This window comes from Eubalaena glacialis, chromosome 14, assembly GCF_028564815.1.
Source record: "Eubalaena glacialis isolate mEubGla1 chromosome 14, mEubGla1.1.hap2.+ XY, whole genome shotgun sequence".
In the NCBI taxonomy this organism is placed as follows: Eukaryota; Metazoa; Chordata; class Mammalia; order Artiodactyla; family Balaenidae; genus Eubalaena; species Eubalaena glacialis.
Genome location: NC_083729.1, coordinates 79778416 through 79792563, shown reverse-complemented (window position 1 = coordinate 79792563; position 14148 = coordinate 79778416).

Here is a 14148-nt window from a genome sequence, read left to right as displayed (position 1 = left end):
GAAGCCTGATGGATGAGTCTCTGGGAAGGTGGACTGCAGGGTCCACCATGGGTCACGGGGTGGGACACAAGGACGCTGGAGCCTTCAAAGAAAAATGTCACAACCTGGCCGTCTAAGGGCCAAGGGCTGGCTGCCCCTAGTGCCCGTGGACCTCTGCCCCTACTCACTGAGCCTCTCAGCCTGCTTTCCAGCCCTCAATCTGCGGGATCTTAGTTCCCCAACCAGGGATTGAACCTGTGCCCCTGCAGTGGAAGCGTGGAGTCCTAACCACAGTCCTAACCTCCAGCCCTGCCTCGGAAGACCTAGCCTGGCAAGCGCCTTAGGGCTGGGCTGCCGGGCCTGGCACGGCACCATATCAGGTGCCTCTCCCAAGACCAGCTCCTCACCCAGTGTCCTGCTGTGTGGGCACCACCTGACCCCGGGGGAAGGCTGCCCCGGCCTTGCACAGTGCCCTGGGCTCTTGCAGGGCCTGGAAGGCTGCCTGGCCCCTCGCCCAGAACATGGTATTTTCCCTCCCCCCGGCAGCCTGACTCATGCAGACTCCTCTGCATCCGGTCACAGCACAGGCCTCGGGCCCCGGGCAGCCAAGGACCATCTGGTCAACCCAGGCCAGCCTCTGTGCTCTAATAATAAATGTTGGACAAAGGAGGAAGGAAAGAAACAAGAAAGGGAGGGGAGAGGAAAGGAGGGATGGCAGGAACTCATGTGTCCGTGGTCTTCAAAATAAACATCTTTTTTCCTCCATTTTCTAGAGCCGTGGTTCTCAGAATGCAGTCCCCAGATCAGCAGCCTCAGAATCACCTCAGCAGCCTCAGAACTTGTAGGAGAGCAAATTCTTGGGGCCCACCCTAGCCTTCCTGAATCAGAAACTCTGGGGTGGGTCCGTTCTCTGTGTTAACAAGCCCTCTGGGGGATTCTCAGTCATGTTCTAATTTGCAAACCACTGCCCCAGAACTGTCTTGAGGAAGTGATCTTACTGAGCTGTCCTCTTTTTAGCTATTTCAGCCCCAGGGGCTCTTCCGGCCTTGTGGAAGCAGCCTCAGCCTTTGCAGACCGTCACCCCAGCAGTGCCCCTGTTTGACCCACCAAGAGGGGTGCGTGGAGGGCAGCCCGGGAGCGGGGGGTGGGTCTCCAGCAGGAAGCAGCATCTCCGTGTCCCTCACGTCCATTAGTTCATTTGAACCTCCTGACAATCTGTGAGGTAGGCGGGCCAATACCAGCACCTCAGTTTTATAGCCAGAAAAAGAGAGGCTTAGAGAGGTTAAGGGCTGTTCTCCCTGGAGAAATTCCCAACTCCTTGGGGGGCAAGATCTATGCCTGATAAACAGTTAAATAACCGGGCAGAGAGACTTTCTGCACCTGGGTGGTGGGTCGGGGCTCCCGCAGCCCCACCTCCCCCCGCAGCAGGTGAGGGGTGCCTAACCAGGACATCCTGGTGGGGAGGGGAGAGCAGTGAGGAACCTGGGGGGTCTTGGGCCTCCTCCTACTTTGCTGGTGGGCAGCATTTTCCCCTGGACCCCAACGAAGCCCACCAGCACCTCTGACCCATATAAAGTCCTTTATGTTAAAAATTCCTCTGGACACAGCAGTCCCACTTCTGGGTATATACACAAAAGAATTCAGAGCAGGGACTCCAAGAGATATTTGCATACCCATGTTCATAGCAGCATTAGTCACAATAGCCAAAAGGTGGAGACAACCCAAATATCCATCAATGGATGAATGAATAAACAAAACGGGGTTCATGCATGCAATGGACTATTATTGGGCTATAAAAAGGAATGATGTTTCAATACGTGGTACAACATGGATGAACAGTGAAGACATTATGCTAAGTGAAGTGAGCCAGACACACAAGGACAAATACTGTATGATTCCACTTATATGGAATAGAGTCGTCAGCGTCATAGAGACAGAAAGTAGAATGGTGGTTGCCAGAGGCTGGTGGGAGGGGTATTGGGGAGTTAGTGTTTAATGGGTACAGAGTTTCAGTTTTGCAAGATGAGAAAGCTCTGGAGATGGATGGTGGTGATGGTGCCCAACAATGTGAACGTACTTATGCCACTGAACTGTACACTTAAAAATGGTAAATTTCATGTCATATATATTTAACCACAATAAAAATTGCTATCCGTTAATGAGTCCCACTGTCCCCACCCCCCAAATCCTCTGGATGTTGGAACCAATTTCCAGGAAACAGCATCACACAGATCATTCTGCAAATCTCCTACACAGCCATACCACCTCCCTGACACCACAGTGACAAGGGTAAGAAAGCCCTGGACATTGGGTTCAATTTCCTGGACTCCCATGTTCTGGCACTGTGACCTGATCTCAAACTCGCAGTCTCCTCTTTCATGAAAGGGACCAATACTATCTCGGGGTTCTTGTGAGGGCTAAGAAGGAAGCGATCCGAAAGCTTCTAGCACGTAACCAGTACTCCATCAATGGTAGTTAATTTTTGGTGTTTCCTCAGCCTGGAATGTTCTCCCCCTTCTCTGCAGGGTAAGCTCCTGTTCATCCTTCAAAGCCCAGCCAGCTCAAATCCCACTGCTTCTATGAAGCCTGTGGTAGCCCACAGGATCATTCACCAAAGCAGCTCCTCCTCCCTGTCTGACGTCTGATATCGGGCACAGCCATGCAACTCGAAGGAGCCAGATGGTGCTTTGCCGTGACTTCTCTCCCTCTGCTCTGGCCACCTGGTTCCTGGGAGCAAAGCCCCAGCAACTCACAGTGGACAGGTCACATGAGTAAGAAACAAGCCTTTGTCACTTAAGCTTCTGAGATTTGGGAGTTGCTTGTTTCCTCAGTGTAACCCAGCTCAGGGCCACTCAAAGCGTGGTTTCACTTCCGCAGCCTTGGCATCCCCTGGGCGCTGGTTAGAGATGCAAATTCTTGGGCCCCACCCTCGACCTACTGAACCAAATTCTGTGTAAAGCACTAAGCATGGCTTCTCTCCCATAAAGGTGTTCAGTGGTTGTTATTCCCCCCCCACCCCCCTGAGACTTCCACAGAAGACTCTGCTAGTGGCCTACTTAAAGCCGTGCTCCCCTTCTCCCTACTGAGAATTCAGGGTTTTGAGGGGATGAGAATGTGCTCAGGTGAAAACATTCAGTTTCCCAGACTCCCTTGCAGCTAAGCGTGTTCACGTGACCTGGTTCTTTTCTGGCCCAGAGGAAGTCAGAGCGGGGCTTCAGGGAGAGCTCGTCAAAGGCCACAGGCCCAGGTGGCAGGTGCCTCTGGCTTTGGGACTTGTCCTTCCCCTTCCTTCCTGCCTGTTACTTGGATGTGGTGGCAGATTGTTACCCAGTGGCTCCAAGGAATCACACCTCCCTGTATTCACACTCTTGGGCAATCCCCACCCACGTTGAATCTGGGCTGGCCTGAGCCTAACTCTGACCAATAGCATGTGGCTGCAGTGAGGTTCAGGGACTTCTGCTCTCAACCTGGGGCCTGCCTACAGGAGATCTCCCCATAGGAGATCACATTCCTGTCAAAGGGAGGGACATCCATCCAACCCATCGTCCAAACCTGAAACCCGGAACTCACCTCACCTCTTCCTCTTAGTCTGCAGCCAATTGGTCACCAAGCCTGTCCTCTCACATGGCTCAGGTCCATCCCATGCTTGATCCATGGGGCAGCTACCTACCGACCTCCCACCTCCATCCCTGCCTGCCTGCTATCAAGCCTGCACATAGACGGATTGTCATCAGATTGATTTTTTTTAATTAATTAATTTATTTTTGGCTGCGTTGGGTCTTTGTTGCTGCGTGCAGGCTTTCTCTAGTTGCGGCGAGTGGGGGCTACTCTTTGTTGCAGTGCACAGGCGTCTCATTGAGGTGGCTTCTCTTGTTGCAGAGCACTGGCTCTAGGCACACGGGCTTCAGTAGTTGCAGCACGCAGGCTCAGTAGTTGTGGCTCGCGGGCTTAGCTACTCCGTGGCATGTGGGACCCCCCCCCCAGACCAGGGAACGAACCTGTGTCCCCTGCATTGGCAGGCGGATTCCCAACCACTGCGCCACCAGGGAAGTCCCAGATTGATCTTTCTAAATGCGGACCTGATGATCATTCCCCAATGCTTTTAGGGTAAGTCCCAAGGTCCTGGCATGGCCTACACATCCACATGTGCTATGGTGGCTGCCTTGCTCTCCAGTCCCATCTCTGTCCACTCCCCTCTCTAAACATCATGGGCCCTGGACATACCGTGCTGCTCCCTGTTTCTGACACCAACTTCACCTATCAATACCTCCATGTCTTTGCCCCAGGAATGACAAACATCATCCTTCATGTTGACTCAGTGTCTTGGTCTGCTCAGGCTGCTATAACAGAATACCCCAGACTAGGTAGTTTGAACAACAGAAATTTATTTTCACAGTTCTGGAGGCTGGAAGTCCAAGATCAACGTGCCTACAAGGTAGGTTTCATTCTGAGGCTTCTTTTCTTGGCTTATAGGCAGCTGCCATCTTGCTATGTGTTCACATGTCCTCACATGTGAGGACAGGGAGAGAGGGAGTGAGCTCTCTGGCATCTCTTCTTATAAGGACACTAATACTATAACATCAGGACCCCACCCTTAAGACTGCATTTAATCATAATTGCTCCGTAGGGACCCAATCTCTAAATACAGCCACCCTGGAGGTTAGGGCTTCAACATATGAATTTGGGAGGGGAACAAATATTCAATCCGTAACATTCAATTAGGAGTAGCTGCCTAGAGAACTGTGTTGAGAAGAATTCTGAGGTCCTTCCCAGGTTCTGTGATAAAGAGAGCTATGCTTGATTAGTCATGTCTGCCTGGGGCTTAGAAAGGAGGGATTGGGGTGGCTCATGTACTGTGGGCTTAGAAAGGAGGGATTGTGGTGGCTCATGTACTGTATATTTTCTTTCTCTGTTTTATGTGTTTATCTTTTCTACCCTCTCTCTTGGCTCAAGCACAATGCCTGACACATTCTAGGCTCTCAACACATTTTCGATGAATGAGTCAACAAGTGAGTAGTTGTCTCAAAGCGCATTTCACATCTATGATCTCATTGAAGTTTCACAGCCGACTGTGAGGTACGGCAGAACGATCAAAGATGCTTGGAAATCTCCTTGAAAGTGTTCACTCCTCTCTCTCTTACCCCATACTGGAGATGCTACATCTCTACTGGAGATGCTGCATTTTTCCTAGAGGCTACATGGATGCCTGGACCAGGGTCTGTCCAGATCACAAGGTGGCTCTTGCTGCCATTGTCTCCTAGAGCTGCTGAGGCCTTTGCCCTTCCTTCTGCCCCACCACCCCTGCACCTCCACTTATCCCAGCACTGCCAACCCCATCCTCTGGCTGACGTCACTTTGAATGAGAAGAAAATACATTCTGTGGCCTCCAAGCCCGGTAGAGCAAGGGAGGGATTGATTTGTCTTCTGATGGGAAACAAGGGGCACGTGTTAACCATTGCTGTGACACAGGCAATCAAGAGCAGGTAAGGGTGTATGTGATGGGGAGAGGGTGCCACGGTTAAAGGGGAAATGGATTCAAGTCTCCAGTATACCTGTTAGAACGCAGCTCATGTAACTGTGAGCGTGTGTCTGAGTGTGTGTGTGTTGGGGGGCTGCCTCTCCCCTGCCTGTCACCCCTGTTCCCAGGCTCAGCTGTGCTGCCCCTGCCATGTGCCACGTGCTTGAGCCCCTTGAGGGCTGCAGATGGACCCACTGCCCTGGCCCTGCTCCTGCTCTGTCTGCTGTGGCCTCTCCCCACTGAGCACTAGTTCTCAGCCAGCGCCGTGCTTAGCCCTGTGAAACGTGCTCCAGCCCGTGAGGAGCTCGTGGCCCGTGTCAGCAGCAGGACCACCCTGAGCCATGTGCTGGGAAGACCAGAGGCTGTGCCCCCTTCTCGTTGGCTGGGGAAGGCAAGTGAGCAGGCACAGGGCTGGGTGGGCGTGTTTAGGCCAGTGCATCCCCCTGTTTGCCTGCAGTCGAAGAGGGGAGCATGGGGCTGAGGAGAGGAGACCATATCAGGAGGGATTGCTGGAGCCACACGAGACAGCGAAGACCTAGCACCAGTGCCTGCTCTCTGGGCCTCACAGCCTCGAGAACAAAGCCAGGACTTCCTGCAGCTGGTTCACTCCAGGTTCTGTCTCCTTACCGTGGCCACTGTCTCATGTAGTTACTGCTGGGAGAGAAGGAAGCCAAGCCCAGCTCTGCTTAGGGCCCAAGGGGGGCCCAGGACGCAGCTCTCAACCAGGACCTGGCCTCCAGTGAGTTTCCCAAGGCTGGATAAAGCCTGTGATCATTTCCCAGGCCCCCACAGGCCTTCCCAGGAGACCCACCCAGAGGGCGCTGGCCTTTCCACTTCCTCAGCATCTTCCTGGAGGTCCCACGAGTCCAGCCAAGAAGGCAGTCGAGTCCCTGGGGGTGGAGTCACAGGGAGAAGGTGAGGCATCTGTGCTCACCCAGTGACCTCCCTGCTAAGTGCTCGGCCCCCTCAGAAGCGCTTTGAGAAGGGCTCTGTTCGAAGCCCGCCTGTAGACAAACCCGAGTCCCATGACAAGAATCCTGGGTGGCTCACTCTCTACGAGGCTCCTTACTCCCCAGCAAAGTTGTTTGATGTTTATTGCATTGTAAAAATGGAATCTTTTCACAGTCATTTTCTGCGCATTTTGTGTCTTCTACTGTGGGCCCCCAGAAGGGGGCCAGGGCTGTGCACCCTCAGCCCCTGCTTCCCTTACTAAGAGAGCCCCACTTTCAACCAGGCTGCAGTACACCCAGCCTCTGATTAGTCTAAGCCAAGAGTAACCCCACCCCCTTTGCTCTTGACCTGGCCGACAATGACAAGTAAGTGGCTTCCGGGAAGATCCTTGTTTTCCATACGGAAGAGGGCTGTCCTCGTCCTCCACTTCCTGCTGTGCATGGTCCTGCGAGGGTGCAGAGCTGAGACAGACGTCCTGCTGCCACTGGGAAGACCAGGGAACCCCTGGGAAGTGGCCAGAGGGCCACTTCTGGCTGACATGGCAGAGCCTGTTGTCGTAACCGAACAGGACCCTATTGGGCCTTTCTGGGACAGACCCCTCCCCCATATCCTCTACTGTAGCTCCCCTCTGAAGTCCCTAGATAGTCGTATCTGATGCACATTTTCAGAGTTGCTTTACAGATGCTAAAACCCCAATCAAATGGAAGAAATTAACTAATTGATGACCATGAGCACGTAGGCCCGGACCTACTGGTGCCTAAGGGTTGATAATGTTAACCCCTGTGACACCACCCTGTTACCTCACCATCAGCCAATCAGAGAATTGTGCACGAGCTGATCACAGACCCTGGGAGGCCCCTCCCTCACCTGGCCTTTAAAAATGCTTTGCTGAAATCCTTCAGGGAGTTTAGGGTTTTTGAGCATGAGCCACCCGTTCTCCTTGCTTGACACCTTACAATAAACGCTGCACTTTCCTTCACCACAACCTGGTGTCAGTAGATTGGCTTTACTACATGAGGGCAAGTGGACCCAAGTTTGGTTCAGTAACACTGTGACCAATTTCAATTCTGCATTGTATTTTAAAGTTCATCTATTGTCATCAGTCTTATATTTTACAAAGAGGACCATGCCTTTCACTGTTTTCCTAATTTTAGGAAAATCTGCACAGTCTTCCTATGTAAGTTGAGTAAATGAGAATGAGATCAATGAGGTCAAGGGAAGTTCACTGTCACCTGGACCGGTGGATAAGATCAAAGGCCTATTCAAATAGAATTTTCAACTTTATGTGAACAAACTCAGTTTTCTACAACAAACGTCCTGGTAAATGTTACTGGAACAGACATATTCTGGTCTCAAGGTTTTTTTGTTTTTAAATTTTAATTAATTAATTAATTAATTTGGCTGGTCGGGTCTTAGTTGCAGCATGCGGGCGCTTTTGTTGAGGAGCGCGGGCTCTCAACTTCTGGCCCGAGTGCGCTCAGTAGTTGCGGCACGTGGGCTTAGTTGTCCCACGGCATGTGGGATCTTAGTTCCCCTGCCAGGGATCGAACCTGCTTCCCCTGTGTTGGAAGGAGGATTCTTAACCACTGGACCACCAGGGAAGTCCCTGGTCTCAAGGTTTTGTAAGTCAATGATTCTTAGAACTAGCAAACTTTCACTATTTCAGGAAAACTCTGTCCTTCTTTATTAAGAAGTGAATAGACAGAAACTGAATTTTATGATGAAACTATACCAAAAAAGTATAGTTTTAACTTACATTGTATGGTAATAGGTATTTAAATATTTGCTTTTTCTTTATCTGATGAGATATAATGGCTAGCTCAGGACCTGTCTTCCTTAGGCAGCTGTGTCATTGACTCCCATTCTGTCAAGTTTTTTCATTAACCTCAGGCTTGCAGCCTTGAACTTGGATTAGACTTTTCTAGCCTGGGCTGAATTAAAGAATATGTGGCTCATATAGTTTCCTGTTTCCACAAACTCCTGAACCAACTTGGAACTCCTACCTCCAGGCCTTTTTTATGTGATGTAATTAAACATCTTTATCATTAAAGCCCAGTCATTTGGGTTTTCTGTCACTAGCAGCCATTGCATTCCTGACTAGCACAGAGAATTTCCAGGAAGGATTCCAAGGAGGTGTTTCCTGCAGACAAGTTTTCCCTTCTAGGGTTCCCTGTCACAGCTACTCACACCCAAAGCCTGGAAGACGTTGTTGATCTTTCCTTCACTACCCTCCACCCTCCCAATCTATCACCTACTTCCCAAGTATATTTTGAATCAGCCCATCTCTTTCTATTCTTTGCCATTAGTGGAATCCCAGCAATTATGTCACCTCCTGCCTCTGCTATGTCACCTCAGTAGCCTCCCAAATGGTCTCGCTGCTCCCACACTCATCCTCTTGAACCAGCCAGAGTGATCTCTAAAAAATATACATTTGATCCTGGCACTCCCATCCTTAAAGCAACCCATAGATTCTCCTTGGACACAGGATAAGATCTTAAATCCATAGCATGGTATATTAGTTCCTTTTGGCTGCATAACAAAATTCCACAAACTTAATAACTTAAAAGAACACACATGTATAATCTCACAGTTTCCATGGGTCAAGAGTCTGGGTGTGACTAAGCTGAGTCTTCTGCTCAAGGTCCCACAAGGCTGCAGTCAAGGTGCCGACTGTCTGTGAGTGCTCATCCAAGGACTCATCATGGAGTGTCCTCCCACTCACGTTTCATTGGCTGAAGCTGTTTACATGACAACACCTAACTTCAAAGAAGGCAAGAAAATGCAGCCCTGCTATTGATACCGAGCAGGACCCTGTGGGGCTCCTGGGCACAAAAGCCTTTCTGTGTCCCCCATTTCTTGATTACAGGAAATAGGCTTCATTCAGCCTCCATACCTTCCCTGAGTTCCTTGAGCAGGTTCAAATAGTTGCTAATTAGGGAAGGGAGGGGATGCAGAGACAGGGGAGGAACAGTCAAAAGAAACAATAGTGCAGCCTTGGGGCAACGTCCTGGTTCCCCTTCAAGGGATACAGACAACAATATCTTTGAGCTGTTTTGCAGATACTGAAACCCTCACCAGGTGGGAGAAGTTAAAGGTTAATGATGGTATGCTGCCCACAAGCACTAGACACTAGACCAGTTGGAACCAGAAGGTTGATGATGCTGACTCCCACTTACGTCACCACCAACCAATCAAAAGAATGGGGCACTAGCCCTCTGTGGCCCCCTTTGCCTGGCAAAGCAATAAAGCTATTCTTTTCTACTTCACCCAAAACTCTGTCTCCGAGATTTAATTCGGTGTCGGGATACAGAGGTCAGATTTGACTCCACTATGTGAGTGAGAGGAGGAGAGATAGATAGAATCTTTGTGCACAGTGTTAATGACTATCCCAGCTACTATGAGGGGCTTCATTATCTGCCAGTGGAAACCAATGCACTTCACCTAGCATTCTTTGACTCTTATCTCTTTAGTAGCTCTCTCATCTATCAGCCTGGTGACTCTACAAAGAAAGAATATGAAATTAGTTTGGCACGATTTATTCCTAGTAAACTTACACTGGCTCATGGGACTTCCCTGGTGGTCCAGTGGTTAAGATGCCATGCTTCCAATGCAGGGATGCAGGTTCAAACCCCGGTCGGGGAACAAAGATCCCACATGGTGTGTGGCCAAAAAAAAAAAAAAGAAGAAAAGCTCACACTGGCTCCAAGGACCAGTATTTTCTCTATCTTTTTTTTTTAAACTTAAAAAATATTCCAATTTAAATTCTTTTTTTTTTTGATGATATAAATTATTTAGTCCTGCTTAATTTTTATCTTTATCCTGAATATGTTATTTTGAAGATCACAGATCTAGGATTAGTAATGCCGGGTGATGACACGAGACCACTAATGAATGAGCATAATGCTCTTAAAAAAAGCTAATGCAGGGGCTTCCCTGGTGGCGCAGTGGTTGAGAATCTGCCTGCCGATGCAGGGGACATGGGTTCGAGCCCTGGTCTGGGAGGATCTCACATGCCGCGGAGCAGCTGGGCCCGTGAGCCACAATTGCTGAGCCTGTGCGTCTGGAGCCTGTGCTCCGCAACAGGAGAGGCCGCGATAGTGAGAGGCCCGCGCACCGCGATGAAGAGTGGCCCCCACTTGCCGCAACTGGAGAAAGCCCTCGCACAGAAGCGAAGATCCAACACAGCCATAAATAAATAAATAAATTAATTAAAAAAAAAAAAAAAAAGCTAATGCACAATGTCACCAGGATAAGGACATAGGAGGCTCTTGAATTTCCCTCCTCTCATGGACACACCAAATATACAGCTACACATGGAGCAATTCCCTGTAACGAAAATCCAGAAACTGTCAACTTGTCTTCCAAAGTGTTGTACATTTTGCATTCCCACCAGCGATGAATGAGAACTTCTGCTCATTCATAGAACATCCTCACCAGCATTTGGCATTGTCTTGTTCTGTATTTTGGCCATTCTAATAGGTGAGTAGTGGAGATATTTAAATTCTTTTTGTTTCCAATCTATATTCTAAGTCAGCCATCCCCAACCCTTCTGGCACCAGGGACCGGCTTCGTGGGAGACAATTTTTCCACGGATGGGGTGGTGGGGGGTTGGTTCAGGCAGTAATGTGAGCGATGGGGAGCCATGGGGAGCGGCAGATGAAGCTTCGCTCACTCTCCCTCCGCTCACCTCCTGCCGTGCAGCCCGGTTCCGAACAGGCTGCAGACCCTGTTCTAAGTGATGACAATCTAATGTGTAGCTAATTGTTCTGGCATTCTCTCAGGGATAAACGAAACTTACAAATCTATGGTTTCTTAAGTCATGCATAATCAATTGCCAAAAAAGTAATTGCATGATATTCATTGTTACAGTGTCGTAAAGGCCTTTTTTTTATATAGTCAAGGCAATTACAAAGTCTGGAATGAATGATCGAAAGTAGTATGGATCCTCAAAGCTCTGTGTGTGTGTAACTAAAGATGGTTGAAACCAACTGAGGCTTAACCTCAAATGCAACAGAAGACTTGGGTTTTCTAAGAAGACATGGGGTGTCCTGGCATTGACAGGCCAGGCTGGGACACCCCATCTGAAGATAAGCGGAATGTGCCGTGAATGCACCTCCCGGGGGAAGCCCTTCCTGGTACGTGCTTAGGATTCCCAGGGAGCTAAGAGCAGCCCAGTGTCCAGGAATCCACAAGACTCTGACATAACCTTTGACCCAAGCATTTAAATGAGACAACCAGGGGTCCCAGGACTGTCTGTGAAGAGAGAAGCAACTAGCACCACCACGTGATGGAACCAGAGAGTGAAATCAGAGAATGGAGAGGCCTGAAGAGGAGATGACACCAAAAGGTCATCCCCTCAGCTCCTCTGGGATGGAGTTAGCTCACGGGGAGGCACACACAGGTCCTCTGAGAGACCACGAGTGATATCCAAGTGGGCAAGCACAGACTCTTTAACTGGCCTGAACTCAGCTATCCTTCCCTCAACCTTTCCTCCTGGACTCTCAGCAGTCCTCTTCGGAATGGTAGGAGTTCAACGTGAGCAGTCACCTGTGGCTGAGAGGGCAGGGCAGGCCTTACCTGGAAGTGGGATTTGGACTGCACATTTATTTTTATTATTATTGTTATTTTTGGCTGCATCGGGTCTTTAGTTACGGCGCGCGGGCCCTTCATTGTGGAGCACGGGCTTCTCTCTAGTTGTGGCGTGCAGGGTTTTTTTTTTTTTATTCTCTCTCTAGTTGTGGCGCGCAGTCTCCAGAGTGTGTGGGCTCTGTAGTTTGTGGCACGCGCGGGCTTAGTTGCCCCGCGGCATGTGGGATCTTAGTTCCCTGACCAGGGATCAAACCGGCGTCCCCTGCGCTGTAAGGCGGATTCTTTACCACTGGACCAGCAGGGAAGTTCCTGGGCTGCACGTTGATGCGAAGATGGAGCGGGTGGGGAAGGAGGATTGGCAGGTCAGTGAGGAAACTGATTCATCAGGAGCAGGAAGTTCCTGGAAACGGAGTTAGGCCAGAAAGTTGAGTCGGGGACCAACTGCAGAGGGCTTGAATGTCGTCAGGCTGAAGCTTTCAGATGTTTCACCAGGAAGCCGTGGAATGCTTCTGATGTGGGACTCGACATGCACAGGCTTGCGTGAAGCCAAGACAAATCTGACAGTGAGCCGTGGAACAGACTGGGCAAGAGAGACTGGAGACAGGGAGATCTGACCTAGGCTACGGTCATGGTCAAAGCCCAAAGTGAGATGTGCATGGGCCAAACTGGAAAAGGAAAGGAAAAGACAGAGATTCTGGTGACCAATCCAACGAACTTGGGAGTGAAAAATACAGAGAAGTTGACAATTTAAAAATATCCTCTGTTCACAACCTGTATGATGCTCACTTGTAGACAGCTGTGCCCTAAGAAAGAGAGAGGGCCCTAACTGAACTGGTAGCATATTCCTATTTCCAACTCTTTTATGTGGGTCACACTCTCCCAGGAAAATGGAGAGTTTCTTTCAAAAGAAGTAACTCCCCCTGCAGTGCACATGTATTATTTTTCCCTGCCAAAAGAATCCTGGCTATCTTCTCGGTTCTGGGTATCTTATTTATAATTTTTATCTCAAAGGCCTTCTAGCTCTTTATCCACTTCCTGCGGGAGCCAGAGTGGGAGGTGGAGCAGGGAGACAAACTTGTCCCTTGATCTCATCGAATCACCAGAGTCCCAACAGGAGAGAGATGGCAACAAAGTTACAGCCTTTTTACCGGAGAGAACATAATAAATGGACCATGTGTAGTGACTTTTACAGAGATGTGGACAAGATGAAAGGAAACGAACCAAGATGGTAGAGCACCTCTGGGATGGTAACGTGGAGAGCCATCAGCACGGTCAGCTTGAAGGGACCAGGAGAGGAAGTGGTTACGAGAACCCGGAGAGGCCTGTAGCTGAAGGATGGGGTCGCTGGAAAGCTGCTGTGGCCTTCAGTGTAGGAACCAGCCAAACAGCTGCCAGCCCACCCCCACTGGCAAGGCGCTAGAACAATCAACGCCCTGCAGGCTCTTTCCTCCTGCCCTCCTATTTCCTGCTGGTGTCTACTATGGGCTGAAGTCAGCCAGAACCCAGAAGGGGGGGGAGCTCCAGGGACAGTTCACACAGGTCAGCCCCTGGGGACAGAGCAAGGTGGAGGAGAAAGGGGAGCAGATCTGGAGGGACAAACGGAATATTCAGCAAGTTAATATTGACATACAAATCAAAGAACACAGTAGAAACTGGCCTGTCCTTTACAGAGCACAAACTATGGACCTAGCTTGAGGAAATGATGTAAAGCCAAGGCTTTGCTTGGTGAGTGAAGGGGTCTTTCTCTTTGGAAGCTGGTCTGCAGGGAGAGGAGATGAGTTGAGGCCCCAAGAAGCAGGCACCCAAGGGCACGTGGAGACAGTGCAGGATGAGGGACACTGCAAATCCCTTTTCAGGGTCCTGGTTTCAGTTTTCTGAGAGGACTGGTGGCCTGTTTTCATGAAAGTCCCTTAATTCCATAGAAAAAATTCCCCTTTTACAAAGAGCAGCTTGAGGAAGTTTCTGTGTGTTACAACCAAAGAACTTGAGGTCCGCTTCGTTTGAAACAAAGGAACCTTGAGCACACGATTTCATTTAATCCACGTAACAGCCCTGATGGGAGGTAGGTCCCCTTATCCCCATTCTATTTTATTTTATTTTTATTATTACTA